At 41.4% G+C, this 18,380-nt stretch overlaps 1 protein-coding gene across 1 annotated transcript in view; it reads right to left on the bottom strand.

The window, feature by feature from the left end:
• The window catches only part of CHRNA2 (cholinergic receptor nicotinic alpha 2 subunit), a 140,997-nt gene that overhangs the window by 40,993 nt on the left and 81,624 nt on the right, over positions 1–18,380 (bottom strand). The window lies entirely within an intron of this gene.

Genomic DNA, 18,380 nt, shown 5'->3' with positions numbered 1-18,380 from the left:
CTCTGATGACGCCCTGTTTCTAGTGCTTAGTTTTTTGACTCATAATACAGTGTAGTCGCATCCAGCTAAGCTCCTGCTAATAAGCAATATTCAACCTCCTTCTATGTGGATTCCTATCAAGCTTAACGTCCACGGATTATCATTATCCCCACTCTTTCATCCTGCAACTCAGAGGAATATAAGTGTCGTTTTGGGATCACTGATACAATCATTCATAATTCTCAGTTTATACCAAAGACGCAGACTGTCTGCTCCTACCTCAAAACCTGATCTCTACATACTTCTGGAATTCCTCAGTCACCGCTATTCATACCAAACCAAAGTAAAAATAACCGGAGTTATAAGACTTTCATATTTACCCGGTATCGCCAGCAGCGTTAGCGTGTGACGTCATCTGTCACTCAAGCAGCAGTAAGAATCTGCACGCCCATCAACCCTCTCTCATACGCTAAAAGGGACACAGCACAGAGACGCTGACTCATTTGCTTTCCCTGCAAAACGGAACCAGAAGTAAAACTACTTACTTTTCACCGGTCCTTTCTAGTGTAAGAAGGCAAAACCTGTCACCACATTTTGTTACTAAGTAATACACACTTACCAAAATAACACAGAAGGATTGGTAAAAAGACGCTCATTCATTCAGCTGAATCCACAGAACAGCTGATATTTCTCTCTCCACGTTCGCATATCAAAGTTACTTATTGTAACACTCTCTTGTTGCAATTCACATCCTCAGCATTAATTTCCACTTACTGCAAATAGCTACTAATTACATATATCAGTAGCAAAGTGGGAAGTGGTACAAACAGTATTTAAGGTCTGCAGCTGAGATTTTCTTACACAACCTGTTGCAGCAATAAAGAGGAATAAAAATCTCACAGGAACATTGGATGTGCGCGCAGCCACCTTGTGGCGAGACAGCTTCAGGAGCTCGAACTCTCAGCTGTAACATAACAGCTCCTGAAGCTTCAGGCATCTGCCGCAAATGGAATTGGAGAGGGATCGGTGCTCCGCCTCCATATGAGGCCAGATGCATGATCGTTACAGACGGGGACACTGTGTGTGTCACAGTCTATAACGATCTTCTGCTGGTGCCGACGGGAGGTGTGACACCCCCTGCTAGCGGCCGATTGGCTGCAAATCTGTAGGGGGTGGCATTGCACCAGCAGTTCACAAGAACTGCTGGTGCAATGATAAATGCCGACAGCGTTTGCTGTCGGCATTTATCGATGTGCAGCGGACATGATATGCTACATTGTATCATGTCCTCTCGCACATTAATAAATATACCCCAGTGTTACATCAATAACACTGAATAATTGTGACTAGGATTTCCGAGAAAAAAACTCGTTTGTGCTAAAGAAAACGATAAAGTAATGCTTCCCAAGCAAAAATCATTTTCAAAATACTTTCTCAAGGGCAAAATCCTCATAACCGTTAAACAATCTATTTTTACTTAAATATGACTCAGCTCCAGGTAGAACTCTACAAGATTCACATATTTCTTTCACTAAGATTATATTTTGGAAGAGGTGAAAGCTTGAGACAATGAATTCATTATTGCATTAATCTTTCTGTAGCGTGTAGTGGTAAAAACTCTACAGCAAGTTTACATTAGCCCACGTAATTCAGAGGTTTAAGCAGAAGTTTACATTAGCCCACGTAATGCAGAGGTTTAAGCAGAAGTTTGCTTATGTGAGGGAAGGGAGTGGGAATGCCCTAATACAATTAAAAAAAAAAAAGGACAGGGGGTGAGAGAGCAAAAGAGAGAGAGAGAGCAAAAGAGAGGGGAGAATGAGAACAAAAGAGAGGGAAGAGAGAGAGCAAAAGAGAGGGGGAGAGAGAGAGCAAAAGAGAGGGGGAGAGGGAGAGCAAAAGAAAGGGAAGAGAGAGAGCAAAAGAGGGGTGCGAGAGAGCAAAAGAGAGGGAAGAGAGAGAGCAAATGAGAGGGGAGAGAGCAAGCAAAAGAGAGGGGAGAGAGAGAGCAAAAGAGAGATGAGAGAGAGAGCAAAAGAGAGGGGAGATAGAGAGCAATAGAGAGGGGAGAGAGAGCAAAAGAGAGGGGAGAGAGAGAGCAAAAGAGAGGGGGAGAGAGAGAGCAAAAGAGAGGGGGAGAGGGAGAGCAAAAGAAAGGGAAGAGAGAGAGCAAAAGAGGGGATCGAGAGAGCAAAAGACAGGGGAGAGAGAGAGCAAAAGAGAGGGAAGAGAGAGAGCAAATGAGAGGGGAGAGAGCAAGCAAAAGAGAGGGGAGAGAGAGCAAAAGAGAGATGAGAGAGAGAGCAAAAGAGAGGGGAGAGAGAGAGCAAAAGATGGGAGCGAGAGAGCAAAAGAGAGGGGAGAGAGAGAGTGGTCATTTAATAGAAAAAAAAATCTTAATGAATGATGATAGAGATTCTAGATTTGACTAGACTTCATTTTACTTTGAAACATGTTTCCCCCTGTTTCTACTAACTTTTTTTTGTGTATTTTAACAAGTTCCAGAATTATTTTCCTTCTAAAAGCATATTACCATCCCATTTATTTCCTCTCCCTCCTCCCCTGCATAGGAAAATACCCATTAGACAAGCAGAAGTCTGTAGACATCAGTATACATCTAAAGCTTTGGGGCTTGGTTTGGAGTCTAAAAATCGGCACAATGTTATTAAAAAATAAGCAAAACTATACAGTTACAAAAACACTCCCCTGATAGGCTATACAGGGAGTGCAGAATTATTAGGCAAGTTGTATTTTTGAGGATTAATTTTATTATTGAACAACAACCATGTTCTCAATGAACCCAAAAAACTAATTAATATCAAAGCTGAATATTTTTGGAAGTAGTTTTTAGTTTTAGCTATTTTAGGGGGATATCTGTGTGTGCAGGTGACTATTACTGTGCATAATTATTAGGCAACTTAACAAAAAACAAATATATACCCATTTCAATTATTTTTTTTTACCAGTGAAACCAATATAACATCTCAACATTCACAAATATACATTTCTGACATTCAAAAACAAAACAAAAACAAATCAGTGACCAATATAGCCACCTTTCTTTGCAAGGACACTCAAAAGCCTGCCATCCATGGATTCTGTCAGTGTTTTGATCTGTTCACCATCAACATTGCGTGCAGCAGCAACCACAGCCTCCCAGACACTGTTCAGAGAGGTGTACTGTTTTCCCTCCTTGTAAATCTCACATTTGATGATGGACCACAGGTTCTTAATGGGGTTCAGATCAGGTGAACAAGCAGGCCATGTCATTAGATTTTCTTCTTTTATACCCTTTCTTGCCAGCCACGCTGTGGAGTACTTGGACGCGTGTGATGGAGCATTGTCCTGCATGAAAATCATGTTTTTCTTGAAGGATGCAGACTTCTTCCTGTACCACTGCTTGAAGAAGGTGTCTTCCAGAAACTGGCAGTAATACTGGGAGTTGAGCTTGACTCCATCCTCAACCCGAAAAGGCCCCACAAGCTCATCTTTGATGATACCAGCCCAAACCAGTACTCCACCTCCACCTTGCTGGCGTCTGAGTCGGACTGGAGCTCTCTGCCCTTTACCAATCCAGCCACTGGCCCATCCATCTGGCCCATCAAGACTCACTCTCATTTCATCAGTCCATAAAACCTTAGAAAAATCAGTCTTGAGATATTTCTTGGCCCAGTCTTGACGTTTCAGCTTGTGTGTCTTGTTCAGTGGTGGTCGTCTTTCAGCCTTTCTTACCTTGGTCATATCTCTGAGTATTGCACACCTTGTGCTTTTGGGCACTCCAGTGATGTTGCAGCTCTGAAATATGGCCAAACTGGTGGCAAGTGGCATCTTGGCAGCTGCACGCTTGACTTTTCTCAGTTCATGGGCAGTTATTTTGTGCCTTGGTTTTTCCACATGCTTCTTGCGACCCTGTTGACTATTTTGAATGAAACGCTTGATTGTTCAATGATCACGCTTCAGAAGCTTTGCAATTTTAAGAGTGCTGCATCCCTCTGCAAGATATCTCACTATTTTGACTTTTCTGAGGTTTGAAAAAAGGCATACAAAAATCTTGAAACAGTAGTACAGAATAACATTGGGTTACAATAGTAATATGCAATTAAACATACATGTATTAGATGCCTAGTACTCAACCAACCTCCAAATTCACACAAGAGACCACTCTTGGGCCTCAAACAAAAATATAGCAAGTTTAGGAGGTTACTGCTATCTGAAGAGACCTCTCATGGGCCTCAATGACAAACCTCTTTTTATATTTAAGATAAAAGCTATGGTAACACGTCTAACTGGCATCCAATATAGAAGGGGTTACTTCCGCTAACATTGAACCTAGAAGTAAGTGCTCCTGCAAAGTATATCAATATAATGGTCATTATGCAGGCTCTCTAGGGTAAATAAAAATAACAACCAGAATATGATTTAAGAAAAGGAAAAATCCTTGTAAACTAGCTTTTTTTTTTTTATTTTGTCTAGGGCTATATGAAGGTGATACTGCTAAGAATACTAACATTAAAGGCACGATGGTTAGTAAAGGACTCAAATTAAGGGCATATCTCTGTTATTTAAATCAAGATAGTGGGATAGAAGCTTCAACAAGTATGGGTGTAGTGGTGCAAAAAATGTAGGTAGTTAGCTTGACAATGTCTCTGAAAGGTATTAGATATTTATACATTTATAGCAGTAAGTATGTGTTATACGCTGACAGGTTAGAACTGTTTTAGCTAGCTAAGGATAAGGGACTCAACAAGAAACAAAAAACAGATCGTTGTCTGTCCATATTCTGCTATAGGGATCCTGACCAGCAGTGATGTATTGCAAATTTCTAATTCAATGAGCTCAATGAACCAACTGAACTGGACTAACCTAAATGCTAGCACAGCAACGGTATGTATTGCCTTATGCAGTGGCTGAGTATACTAACATAGGAGCAGTCAACCCCACCACCCCGGCCGTAGATGGTGAAATCAACCCCCCCTCACTCCATGCAAAAAAGCACCACATCCCACACATTGCACAAAAAATCTAAAATAGTCCTTATCTGTTTGCAGCATGCCAATAATATAGCGAAACAGCACAACCAGAGCTACAATATATATACATGTATATCTTAAGAAAAGGAGATGGGAGAATAAATTTAAAAAAAATCTGTACAGGAACATATTGCTAACTCTAAACATTAGCCCATCGATGTTACTTTTCAACTAGCATAAAACAGAAGAGAAAATTTAACTACAATCAGCACAACAGAGATAAATACCAAACTTAGTATAGGTGACTACTTCGTTATGAACAGTATGATGGTGGGGCTTAGATAATTACACATAAAGGTCACCATGTATTCCTAGCCGATACCTGTGCAGATGAAATCAAGATGTCCCAAGTATGTCCGGCTGCACATTAACAGGTATACTAGCGTCACTGCAAAGGATCCCTCACTATATAGTGGCCAAATAACAAGAGTCATCAAGGGGAATACCAAATACTCCTTCAGGAGTGAAAGTTTATCCTCCGCTTCATGAAGCTCTTTCAGTAACGGGGGGAGCTGATTCCCTCCTCGAGTAGAGACCTCTTGATCGGGTGTTTCCATTTCCAGGCCCGATGCTGTAAGTGAGGGGCTTCAACCTTTCCTCTGGGGGTAAGTGGATAAAGAGCCGATTTGCTCTGAAATTGTTTGAAGATCTATGCGCTCAGTGACTAAAGCTCCAACCGGTATCAAAGGACAAGTGTCAGTGTGAGGTAGGTGCCGGGGCCCCAAGACATCCCCACCACTGCCAGTCTCCCCAGACGGGTCTGGAATCTGCGTTTGTTCAATGAAGGCCAATCCTTGAGTTACTGGGCTAATGGCTGCACTTAGCGTTTCAGAGAATGTCCGCTGATAGAAATCTAATAGCCTGCCCAGCTCAGTTAGAATCAAATTTGCGTCCATGGTTGTTATAGACATTAGCCCACAATAGCGGAGCAGGAGAAGACTTGAAACTGGATAGCGGTGTGTTTAGACGTGTAAATATTTATAAGTGAAGCTGCAGTGTCTTATGAGGTAGCACTGCTCCTTAACGACAGTCCCATAAAGGGTACCCGCCGGGGGGTCTATAAGATGGTACCAGTCCTCAACTTGAATAGGGAGCCCGGGTGGATTTGTAAGATCCTGTAGCCACGAGGGTGGAAAGATGGCCGCCGCTTGTGTAAAGTCAGGGTATAGCTCCGGTCCTAGCTCAGGGGTGTAACATCAGAAGTTAGATTTGGCTGTCGCCTGCTACTGAACAGGAGTCCAGGGTATATTCCAGGGATTTTTCAGGGTGCAACTCTGCGATAAACAATATGTAGAGTTAGATAACTCTTAGTCAGGATCAGAGCAGCAAGATTATGCGACCATTCTAGTGCGTGCTGGACTCCGCCCCCCCCGTCAAGTCCTTCTTTTGACCCCTTTTGCCAAAGGAAAGGAAGTTGCCTAATAATTATGCACACCTGATATAGGGTGTTGATGTCATTAGACCACACCCCTTCTCATTACAGAGATGCACATCACCTAATATGCTTAATTGGTAGTAGGCTTTCGAGCCTATACAGCTTGGAGTAAGACAATATGCATAAAGAGGATGATGTGGTCAAAATACTCATTTGTCTAATAATTCTGCACTCCCTGTACAAATGAATCATCTACAAAACATTTATGCAGAGGAAAATCTAGTGTATAATGTCCCTTTAAAAAATCATGTATTATCCACAGTGGTGTATTATTAGCATTATGTCTATATTTGAACATACTGACATTAGGGCCGATTTATCAAGCTCGTATGGTCCTGTTTCTGCGTATGGCCCTGCTCCATAACCTGTCCGACTGCTCTGAGGCCATGGACAGAAATCATCCCGATCGAATACGATCGGGCTGATTGACACCCCCTGCTAGCAGCCGATTGGCTGCAAGAACTGCTGGTGCAATGATAAATGCCGACAGCGTTTGCTGTCGGCATTTATCGATGTGCAGCGGACATGATATGCTACATCGTATCATGTCCTCTCGCACATTAATAAATATACCCCAGTGTTAAAACAATAACACTGAATAATTGTGACTAGGATTTCCGAGAAAAAAACTTGTTTGTGCTTAAGAAAAAGATAAAGTAATGCTTCCCAAGCAAAAATCAATTTCAAAATACTTTCTCAAGGGCAAAATCCTCATAACCGTTAAACAATCTATTTTTACTTAAATATGACTCAGCTCCAGGTAGAACTCTACAAGATTCACATATTTCTTTCACTAAGATTATATTTTGGAAGAGGTGAATGCTTGAGACAATGAATTCCTTATTGCATTAATCTTTCTGTAGCGTGTAGTGGTAAAAACTCTACAGCAAGTTTACATTAGCCCACGTAATTCAGAGGTTTAAGCAGAAGTTTACATTAGCCCACGTAATGCAGAGGTTTAAGCACAAGTTTACATTAGCCCACGTAATGCAGAGGTTTAAGCACAAGTTTACATTAGCCCACGTAATGCAGAGGTTTAAGCACAAGTTTACATTAGCCCACGTAATGCAGAGGTTTAAGCACAAGTTTACATTAGCTCACGTAATGCAGAGGTTTAAGCAGAAGTTTACATTAGCCCACGTAATGCAGAGGTTTAAGCAGAAGTTTACATTAGCCCACGTAATGCAGAGGTTTAAGCACAAGTTTACATTAGCCCACGTAATGCAGAGGTTTAAGCACAAGTTTACATTAGCCCACGTAATGCAGAGGTTTAAGCACAAGTTTACATTAGCTCACGTAATGCAGAGGTTTAAGCAGAAGTTTACATTAGCCCACGTAATGCAGAGGTTTAAGCACAAGTTTACATTAGCCCACGTAATGCAGAGGTTTAAGCACAAGTTTACATTAGCCCACGTAATGCAGAGGTTTAAGCACAAGTTTACATTAGCTCACGTAATGCAGAGGTTTAAGCACAAGTTTACATTAGCCCACGTAATGCAGAGGTTTAAGCACAAGTTTACATTAGCCCACGTAATGCAGAGGTTTAAGCACAAGTTTACATTAGCCCACGTAGTGCAGAGGTTTAAGCAGAAGTTTGCTTATGTGAGTCTGAGAAGCAGCAGTATTAAAGGGACACAAAGAAAATACTCACATTGTATTATTGTGCTGGTGTTTGCATAGAACTATGTATTTATCCCTACAAAGAGGTTAAACACATACCTAGAGGCCCATTTATCTAGCTCCGTATGGAGCTTGTGGGCTCGTGTTTCTGGCGAGTCTTCAGACTCACCAGAAACAGCAGTTATGAAGCAGCGGTCTAAAGACCGCTGCTCCATAACCCTGTCCGCCTGCTCTGAGCAGGCGACAGGAATCGCCACAATACAACCCGATCGAGTACGATCCGGTTGATTGACACCTCCCTGCTGGCGGCCCATTGGCCGCGAGTCTGCAGGGGGCGGCGTTGCACCAGCAGCTCTCGGGAGCTGCTGGTGCAATGCTGAATACAGAGAGCATTTTGCTCTCCGCATTCAGCGAGGTCTTGCGGACCTGATTTGCACTGTCGGATAAGGTCCGCAAGACCTTTGATACATAGGCCCCCTAAAGTCAACTCCAGCAATGCACTATTGGGAACTAGCTGAACACATCTGGTAGTCCAATGACAAGAGGCATATATGTGTAGCCACCAATCAGCAGCTAGCTCCCACTAGTGGATTGCTGCTACTAAGCCTATCTAGGTATGCTTCTCAATAAAGGATATTAAGAGAAAAAATAAATTTGATAATATCAGTAAATTGAAATGTTTCTTAAAAATGTGTGCTCTACCTGAACCATGGCAGTTTATTTCTGATTTTCATGCACCTTTAATATTAATCACCATTTTACCTCCCTGCATCTCTTGTAACATATAATAAGGCATTGAATTAAGGAGATAAGTTAAACAAGAAACACATAGTTAAAGTCATCCCCAGAGCAGTAATGTACTACTGGGACCTATCTGAACACAACTGGTGAGCCAATAACAATACGCATATGTGTGTAGCCACCAATCAACAGCTAGATTCTGCTACTGCATTACTGCTCCTTAACCTATCTAGGAACGCAGGTAGCAGAATTAAATCATTCTGGACTGGTTCATCCAGTATGATTGTCAAAACCTACTATCACACAATTGGTTGCAAGAGATCAAGGGGAGGCACTGCACATGCATTTCTTTTTACAGTATCAATTAGGTGCGCCACAAGCCCTGAAAAAGGCAGACAGGTTCCCTGGCTGGGAACATTGTTCTCCTGCAGTTTGATAAATGGGGGGAAGGTTAGCCTCAAATATAGATAAAGAAGGAACCAAACCATATAAAATGAATGTCTTTGTCTAACATCACCAGCTATGCAAATTAATACACACATTCAATATTTGGCAGGTCTCCATCACTTATGGAGAAATTAATGAAAACCCTGCTGAAAGAACGACATGAATATAGTTTATTCTACATTGTTTGCAACATGATTTTACTCTTGCAAAGAAAAAGGGGTTGTGTTGAGTGGTGCTCTATTGGGAGCTAGAGGATGTTAATCGGCAATAATCAGATAGTAAAAAATCAGATGTATAGAAAAGAATATTTAATTCATATGAAATACGTCAAACCAAAGGAGAGTATATGACAAATAAAATAAAGATCTTGATAAAGGCAATAAACTGCTGAAACGTGTAGAAGGAAGACTTAGGATTACTGAATAGGAATACCCAGTGAAACTATGACACCCGTTTTTTCAAATTTGGAGCCAAATCCTGTTATGACCATCCGATTGGCTACAGGTCATGTGACCCCCCCTCCAACACAGTCATTGCAGAAGCTGGGAAAAGGCTGAAAACCCACAGCAAGGAGATCCACAGCAGGCAAGTCTGACTAAGTGTGACTGCATTTGGGACTACACCACATACCACTACGGAGGTCCGGTAAGGCTAGCAAGTTGTGAAATTACATATACAGCGATTTAGCAGAGAAGGCTTTCTGACTGTCCTAAATGAATTATATACATTGTATAAAGCTTTTGTCCACCACTCTGCCTATTAGCAACATTTTATTCAGTTATATTAACCTTATTCAAGTGTCAAGCAAAATATCTAAGCATTAGAAGCGGCTGATATTAGATTATATTTAATTCAGTCCTCTGTTTTTTATTTCCATTCTAGTGAGCTGCCTATGTATGGAACATATACGTATAGAATTACTAAAATAGAATATACCGACCTCAACACTTCTTAATCTTAATGGTTTTGAGTCACAGGCATCTATTTATCAAGCCGTCAACTTACCTGCATTCAACGGCACCAATACGCTCGCCTACGATCGCCTAACATCGCTGCCGCAGACCTGAATACGTTCTCCAAAATTATCAAAAAAGCTGTCAAAAAGCTGCGCACCAAGTACGGGGCGATGAGCAGCGGATTGTTGTTAACTAACAGTCATCGATCTTGCTGCTCTTCGGCTTATTCACAGCTTTATTGGTACCCTGTCACTAAACACCGCCACTATACTATACTGTTTACCCCCTATACCGCCACTCCCGGAGCCCACCGCAACTCTAATAAATGTATTAACCCCTAAACTGCCGCTCCCGGACCCCGCCGCAACTAAATAAAGTGTTTAACCCCTAATCTTCCGCCCCTACACCGCTGCCACCTACATTATACTTATTAACCCCTAATCTGCCACCCCCTACACCGCCGCCACCTACATTATATTTATTAACCCCTAATCTGCCCCCCCTAAACCGCTGCCACCTACATTATATTTATTAACCCCTAATCTGCCCCCCTACACCTTCGCCACCTACATTATATTTATTAACCCCTAATCTGCCCCCCCTACACCGCCACCACCTACCTACATTTATTAACCCCTAATCTGCCGCCTCCAACGTCACCACCACTATATTAAATTTATTAACCCCTAAACCTAAGTCTAACCCTAACCCTAACACCCCCTAACTTAAATATAATTTAAATAAATCTAAATAAATATTCCTAGCATTAAATTAATTATTCCTATTTAAAACTAAATACTTACCTATAAAATAAACCCTAAGCTAGCTACAATATAACAAATAGTTACATTGTATCTAGCTTAGGGTTTATTTTTATTTTACAGGCAAGTTTGTATTTATTTTAACTAGGTAGAATAGTTATTAAATAGTTATTAACTATTTAATTATCTCCTAGTTAAAATAAATACAAATATACCTGTAAAATAAAGCCTAACCTAAGTTACAATTACACCTAACACTACACTATAATTAAATTAATTTCCTAAACTAAATACAATTAAATACAATTAAATAAAATTATCTAAAGTACAAACCCCCCCCCCCCCACTAAATTACAGAAAATAATAAACAAATTAAAAGATTTTTAAACTAATTACACCTAATCTAATCCCCCTAACAAAATAAAAAGCCCCCCCAAAATAAAAAAGCCCTACCCTACACTAAATTACAAATAGCCCTTAAAAGGGCCTTTTGCGGGGCATTGCCCCAAAGTAATCAGCTCTTTTACCTGTAAAAAAAAATTACAACCCCCCCAACATTAAAACCCACCACCCACACAACCAACCCTACTCTAAAACCCACCAATCCCCCCTTAAAAAAACCTAACACTAACCCCTTGAAGATCACCCTACCGGGAGAAGTCTTCACCCAACCGGGCCGAAGTCCTCAACGAAGCCGGCAGAAGTGGTCCTCCAGACGAGCAGAAGTGGTCCTCCAGATGGGCAGAAGTCTTCATCCAGACGGCATCTTCTATCTTCATCGATCCGGCGTGGAGCGGCTCCATCTTCAAGACATCCGACGCGGAGCATCCTCTTCATTCAACGTCTTCTTGAACAATGATGGTTCCTTTAAGTGATGTCATCCCAGATGGCGTCCCTTCAATTCCGATTGGCTGATAGAATTCTATCAGCCAATCGGAATTAAGGTAGGAAAAATCCTATTGGCTGATGCAATCAGCCAATAGGATTGAAGTTCAATCCTATTGGCTGATCCAATCAGCCAATAGGATTGAGCTTGCATTCTATTGGCTGTTCCAATCAGCCGATCGAAATTGAAGGGACGCCATCATGGATGACGTCACTTAAAGGAACCGTCATTCTGCCCATCTGGAGGAACACTTCTACCTGTCTGGAGGACCACTTCTGCCAGCTTCGTTGAGGACTTTGGCCCGGTTGGGTGAAGACTTCTCACAGTAGGGTGATCTTCAAGGGGTTAGTGTTAGGTTTTTTTAAGGGGGGATTGGGTGGGTTTTAGAGTAGGGTTGTTTGTGTGGGTGGTGGGTTTTAATGTTGGGGCGGGGTTTGTAATTTTTTTTTTTACAGGTAAAAGAGCTGATTACTTTGGGGCAATGCCCTGCAAAGGGCCCTTTTAAGGGCTATTTGTAATTTAGTGTAGGGTAGGGCTTTTTTTATTTTGGGGGGGCTTTTTTATTTTGTTAGGGGGATTAGATTCGGTGTAATTAGTTTAAAAATCTTGTAATTTGTTTATTATTTTCTGTAATTTAGTGGGGGTTTTTTTTTGTACTTTAGATAATTTTATTTAATTGTATTTAATTGTATTTAGTTTAGGGAATTAATTTAATTATAGTGTAGTGTTAGGTGTAATTGTAACTTAGGTTAGGTTTTATTTCACAGGTATATTTGTAATTATTTTATCTAGGAAGTTATTAAATAGTTAATAACTATTTAATAACTATTGTACCTAGTTAAAATAAATACAAACTTGCCTGTAAAATAAAAATAAACCCTAAGATAGCTACAATGTAACTATTAGTTATATTGTAGCTAGCTAAGGGTTTATTTTTTAGGTAAGTATTTAGTTTTAAATAGGAATAATTTATTTAATGCTAGGAATATTTATTTAGATGTATTTAAATTATATTTAAGTTAGGGGGTATTAGGGTTAGGGTTAGACTTAGGTTTAGGGGTTAATAACTTTAAAATAGTGGCGGCGACGTTGGGGGCAGCAGATTAGGGGTTAATAAATGTAGGTAGGTGCCGACGGTGTATGGGGGGGCAGATTCGGGGTTAATTAATATATTGTAGGTGGCGGCGGTGTAGGGGGGCAGATTAGGGGTTAATAAGTACAATGTAGGTGGCGGCGGTGTAGGGGGGCAGATTAGGGGTTAATTAATATATTGTAGGTGGCGGCGGTGTAGGGGGGCAGATTAGGGGTTAATAAGTACAATGTAGGTGGCGGCGGTGTAGGGGGGCAGATTAGGGGTTAATAAATATAATGTAGGTGGCGGCGGTGTCGGGGCGGCAGATTAGGGGTTAATAAGTATAATGTAGGTGTCGGGGGTGTCGGGGACGGCAGATTAGGGGTGTTTAGACTCGGGGTACATGTTAGGGTGTTAGGTGTAAATGTTACCATAGGAATCAATGGGATATTGGGCAGCAGAGAACATAAGCTTTCGCTGCTTTCAGACTCCAGACCTCCAGGGCAGCGGATTGAAAACCAGGTACGCTGGGCCGGCGAGCGTACCTGGTAGAAATTTGATAACTAGCAAAAGTAGTCAGATTGTGCCGAATTTGCATTCGGAACATCTGTAATGACATAAGCATCGATCTGTGTCGGACTGAGTCCGGCGGATGGTATGTTACGTCACAAAATTCTACTTTTGCCAGTCTGTAGGGTTTGATAACTAAGGGGAATCAGGCTCGCCACAAATACGCTGCAGAATTCCAGCGTATTTGCGGTTGACGGCTTGATAAATAAATGCCACAGAGTTAAGCTATAATTTCCCTTATTAATCGTGTTCGATTAAATTTTAAACTGTAGCACATTTTTATGTGTACTGTGTATGTATTTTCTTGGATCAAATTTGTTTTATAGTTGTGGCCACAATATTTTTTACGCATATTATTATTATTTTTTTTTTTTATAAGTCAGTGTTCTTTTTATTTAAATGAGCATTTATTCAGTTTTAAAATGAAAGGTAACACTTGGGGACACGCAGGATCCCTGTTCAAACATACACAAACAAAAGGATCGGACACGCAGGTCCGGTTGCAATAGCTGTCAAAACATTGATACATCATAAGTAAATTGCAAGGATTTGTGGTGAAAATAATTCACCAAGATTGAACCCTGGTGTGGGTGGTACTTATAAATTAAATTTAATGCTCCAAAGAGCATGTCAGGATGCGTTGCTGTAATATATATTAATGGATTTACCACATGATACCTAGCACCTACTGTACCTAGCTCACGTTATACCTAGCACACACCGTACCCAGCACCCACCTTGCCTAGCACACGCGGTACCTAGCACACATTGAACCTAGCACACGCTGTACCTTGCACACATTATACCTAGCACACATTATACCTAGCACACATTGTACCTAGCACACATTGTACCTAGCACACATTGTACCTAGCACCCACTGTACCTAGCTCACGCTATACCTAGCACACGCCGTACCCAGCACCCTCCTTGCCTAGCACACGCAGTACCTAGCACACGTTGAACCTAGCACACATGATACCTAGCACACATGATACCTAGCACACATGATAACTAACACACATGATACCTAGCACACATGATACCTAGCACACATGATACCTAGCACACATGATACCTAACCTATATTATGTTGGCAATATTTAATTGGACAGCATCCTCTCTATATGCTATAAATTAGCAGGGGTACCTAGCACATACAGTACCTAACACAAACAGCACCAAGCATGCGCAGTACCTAGCACATACAGCACCTAGCACACACAGTACCTAGCACACACAGTACCTAGCACACACAGCACCTAGCACACACAGTACCTAGCACACACAGCACCTAGCACACACAGTACCAAGCACGCGCAGTACCTAGCACACACAGCACCTAGCACATACCATACCTAGCATATACAGTACCTAGCACACACAGCACCTGGCACATACAATTCCCTGCTCAAACGGTACCTCGAGCAAATAGTACCTAGCACAAACATTACCCCGCCCAAACAGTACCTATAGATAGTAACAGACAAGTTACAAAGTACAGGGATAAAATGTCAAGAGCAGAAAGTACAAAGACACGTTTCAGAACATAAAAACATTTCTGACATTTGAGTTGTTATTATTATTACCAGATCATCATTAAGGGTTTATATGCACTATGTTGTTTTAGGTATGTCACACCTGATTTATACCCCTGACACAGTATGGAGTTCCATATTATCCACACCGCTGTTAGTAGCATACCCTGCAGTACTTAGCCCACTCCAACTTTGCTGGAACAGTAATGGCATAGTTCCACAGTCAGTGCTTCAGAGTAAGCCAGACCTCCATTGTTAACACGTAGCGTTATACTGCAAATCTGAGGTCCAGTAAAGAGTAGAGTCTGCTTTTCTCTTAGGCATCTCGTCCTGAAACATTGGCAACTTGTTGCCACACATGTCCTGCAGTGTAGCCCCCATGGATGCCTTATGATCAGTGGCGCCTGAGGTGTTTAGTGTTTCTCCATCAACCTGAGTGGCTGTCTGGTCAGAAACCCACCTCTTGGAGAGAGACGATCTAGGTATCTGTTTAGGATCCCACAAGGTCACACCGCTTCCCCCTAACATGATTGTGGCTGTTAGCGTGGCTGGTGGCAATAGCTGGGGCCCCTGAGCCTCACCATCCCGCACCACAACACTTTCAGTTGGTAAGGGCACTATAGGACTGTTGTCCCAGGAACCACCAACGGCTGATCTTAATGTGGCCATAAAGGACAGTATTCATTTAGCATAGAGCAAATTTCTTCAATAAATAAACAGCAGTCTCCATTTTCTTCCGGTGGTATAATAGGTGTTATCTAAAAATAACAAAGAGTGCTCCTTATCTCGGTTGTCTGAGGGGAAACCAGTGCGGTAACATGAGACATTCAAATCATACAGGGAAACAGGTTAGGGTCAAAAGATGTCTCCCAGAGCTGCGTGAAAGTCTGCCTTGTGGCTTCTTTGACAGTAATAGGCAAAGGACTCCCATAAGATGTCGATACTATGTGATGGTTTTCTGCTTGAATATATGTGTTGTCTTTATGGAAACTTCCCTCAATATTATAAATTTTTTACGATAAACTCAGGAGCTCCATTAAGCTGCATGCTGCTGCAATGGCTGCTGGCTCCGCCCCCCATTCTGACAATTATTTTATTTGTCATATACACTTCTTTGGTTTTACGTATTTCATATGAATTCAATATTCTTTTCTATACATCTGATTTTTTGCTATCTGATTATTGCCAATTAACCTCCTCCCACCAAAACGCCTCAACACAGCCCCTTTTTCTTTGCTACTGTATACAACCATGTGTGAGATAATCATGGTATACCTTCTGAGTGTACTTAGAGGATAAGATAAGAGTTGCAGATAAATTTGTTTTGTTTTATCATCTCTTGGATGATTGCATGAAAAAAAAAACACTTTTTTTTTATTGACTGGCCAATGACGTAATAGACAATATATAATCTATAAAACAGTGATAAATTGGAAATAATCTACTGAAGAAATGCCAAATTTGTGTCTGCTAATAGACACTGATAAATCACCACTATTTTGTGAATATATAACACATTAGATTTTGTTAAAGGATTTTGGGGCATATTTATCAATGTGCGAGTGGACATGATACGAAGTAGCGTATCATGTCCGCCGCACATCGATAAATGCCGACTGCATACGCTGTCAGCATTTATCATTGCGCAAGCAGGTCACCAGAACTGCTTGTACAATACCGCCCCCTGTAGATTTGCGGCTAGCAGGGGGTGTCAATCAACAAGATCGTATTCGATCGGGTTGTTTTCTGTCCGCGGCCTCAGAGCAGGCGGACAAGTTAAGTAACATGGTCTTTAGACCGCTGCGTCATAACTTCTGTTCCCGGCGAGCCATACGGAGCTTGATAAATATACCCCTTTGAATGAAAGACATATCCATATAGCAATGACTTTGTGAATGCACAGAAAGCAGAATGAGCATAACTGACAAATTTCACAACTCTTTTTGAGCTAAACTGATTAAGTCTCTAAACTGATGTGGCATATTAGATTGATGAGCTTGCTCTAAATGCAAAGCAATTTGATATCTTCTTTGTCATGATTTTCTTAGAGAAACTGCTTGTTGTTATCAAATTAAAGTCCAGAAAGAGCACAGATCATAAAGTTATTATTACTTTAATAGTATTTAGAGCTGATGGTTCCATTTAAGCAGGTACCTTCCCTCACACTCATTTTCCCCACAAGAAAATCTCAAGTATCCCTTTGTAACTGTAGAGGCAATTGCTGATGCAGTGCACAGACATTCAAGAGCTACTTGAGATTTTCATCTTGCAGAGAGGTGTGGGAAGATTAAAGAGAAGTAAAATTTAATAGATTTTGTTTTTCATTTTACAGGCAGATAATTTTGTTTTGTTTGAAGCTTACAAAAAAATCACAACAAAAAAACAACAACAAAAAGACAAGATAATATAATTTTAAAAATAGATCATATAGAAGCAATGGGTAGACTATAATTGTCAAGTGAATAGGGGAAGACAGAGATCTATTGAAGTTAAGCAAGTGAACACGGTAGAGGATATATCAAATGGGGGTGCAATAAAAAAACAGTAAACCAGCAAGATGGTGAGAGTCAATTGCAATTAGGATGAGAGAAAAGACAAGTTGGAGGGGTGGGAATATATTTTGGGGGAGGTTAAAGAAGGAGAGCCAAATTTGCTGGGAGAGGAGCACAATACGATGGAGAGGAGAAAAGAGGAGAGACAAATAAGTTGTTCAGAAGGAGGAGACTGGAGTGATTTGGAGACAGGATAACCAAGTAAGCTATGCCAATTGAACTGGGGAGGGGGGAAGGAGGAGAGTTAAGTAAACTGGAGATTAGTGGGAAGGAGATTTAATAAGATAGAATGGGGCAGAGAGCAGAATGAGTTGTGAAGGAAATGGAAGGACAGTGAAGTGAGTGAGGAAGAGGGGGTATGGGACCATGTAAGCTGTAGAGGGGTGAGGGTGGGGAGCACAATGACCTGCGGATGGGTGGGGGAGGAGAGACAAGTGAATTGTGAACAAGAAGGGGAGGTAAACCAGTTGAACTGAGGAGGAGAGGCTTGTAATCTGGGCTGGGGAGCCAAGTAGGATGAGGATGGGTGGAGGAGAGAGAAAAGTGAGTTTAGGAGAGGAGTGGGAGGAAAGAAAATTAGCTGATGAGGGAGTAAAGTAGGATAGAGTTGAGATAGGTGAACATTACATCAAAGTAAGTTGAGGGCAAGAAGAGGAGGAGAGTTGGAGGGCAGTGGGCTGTGGAGAGCCAAGTGAGTTGGGTGGAGGAGAGCTAAATGAGTTGAGAGGTGAGAGGTAGAGAGCCAAGTCATCTGGGTAAGAGGAAAGTCTGGGAAGGAGAGTCAAGTAAGCTGGAA

The sequence above is a fragment of the Bombina bombina genome, chromosome 4 (genome assembly GCF_027579735.1).
Source record: "Bombina bombina isolate aBomBom1 chromosome 4, aBomBom1.pri, whole genome shotgun sequence".
Lineage (NCBI taxonomy): Eukaryota > Metazoa > Chordata > Amphibia > Anura > Bombinatoridae > Bombina > Bombina bombina.
Note: the sequence above shows the minus strand (reverse complement) of the source record. Positions and strands in the feature narration are given on the sequence as shown.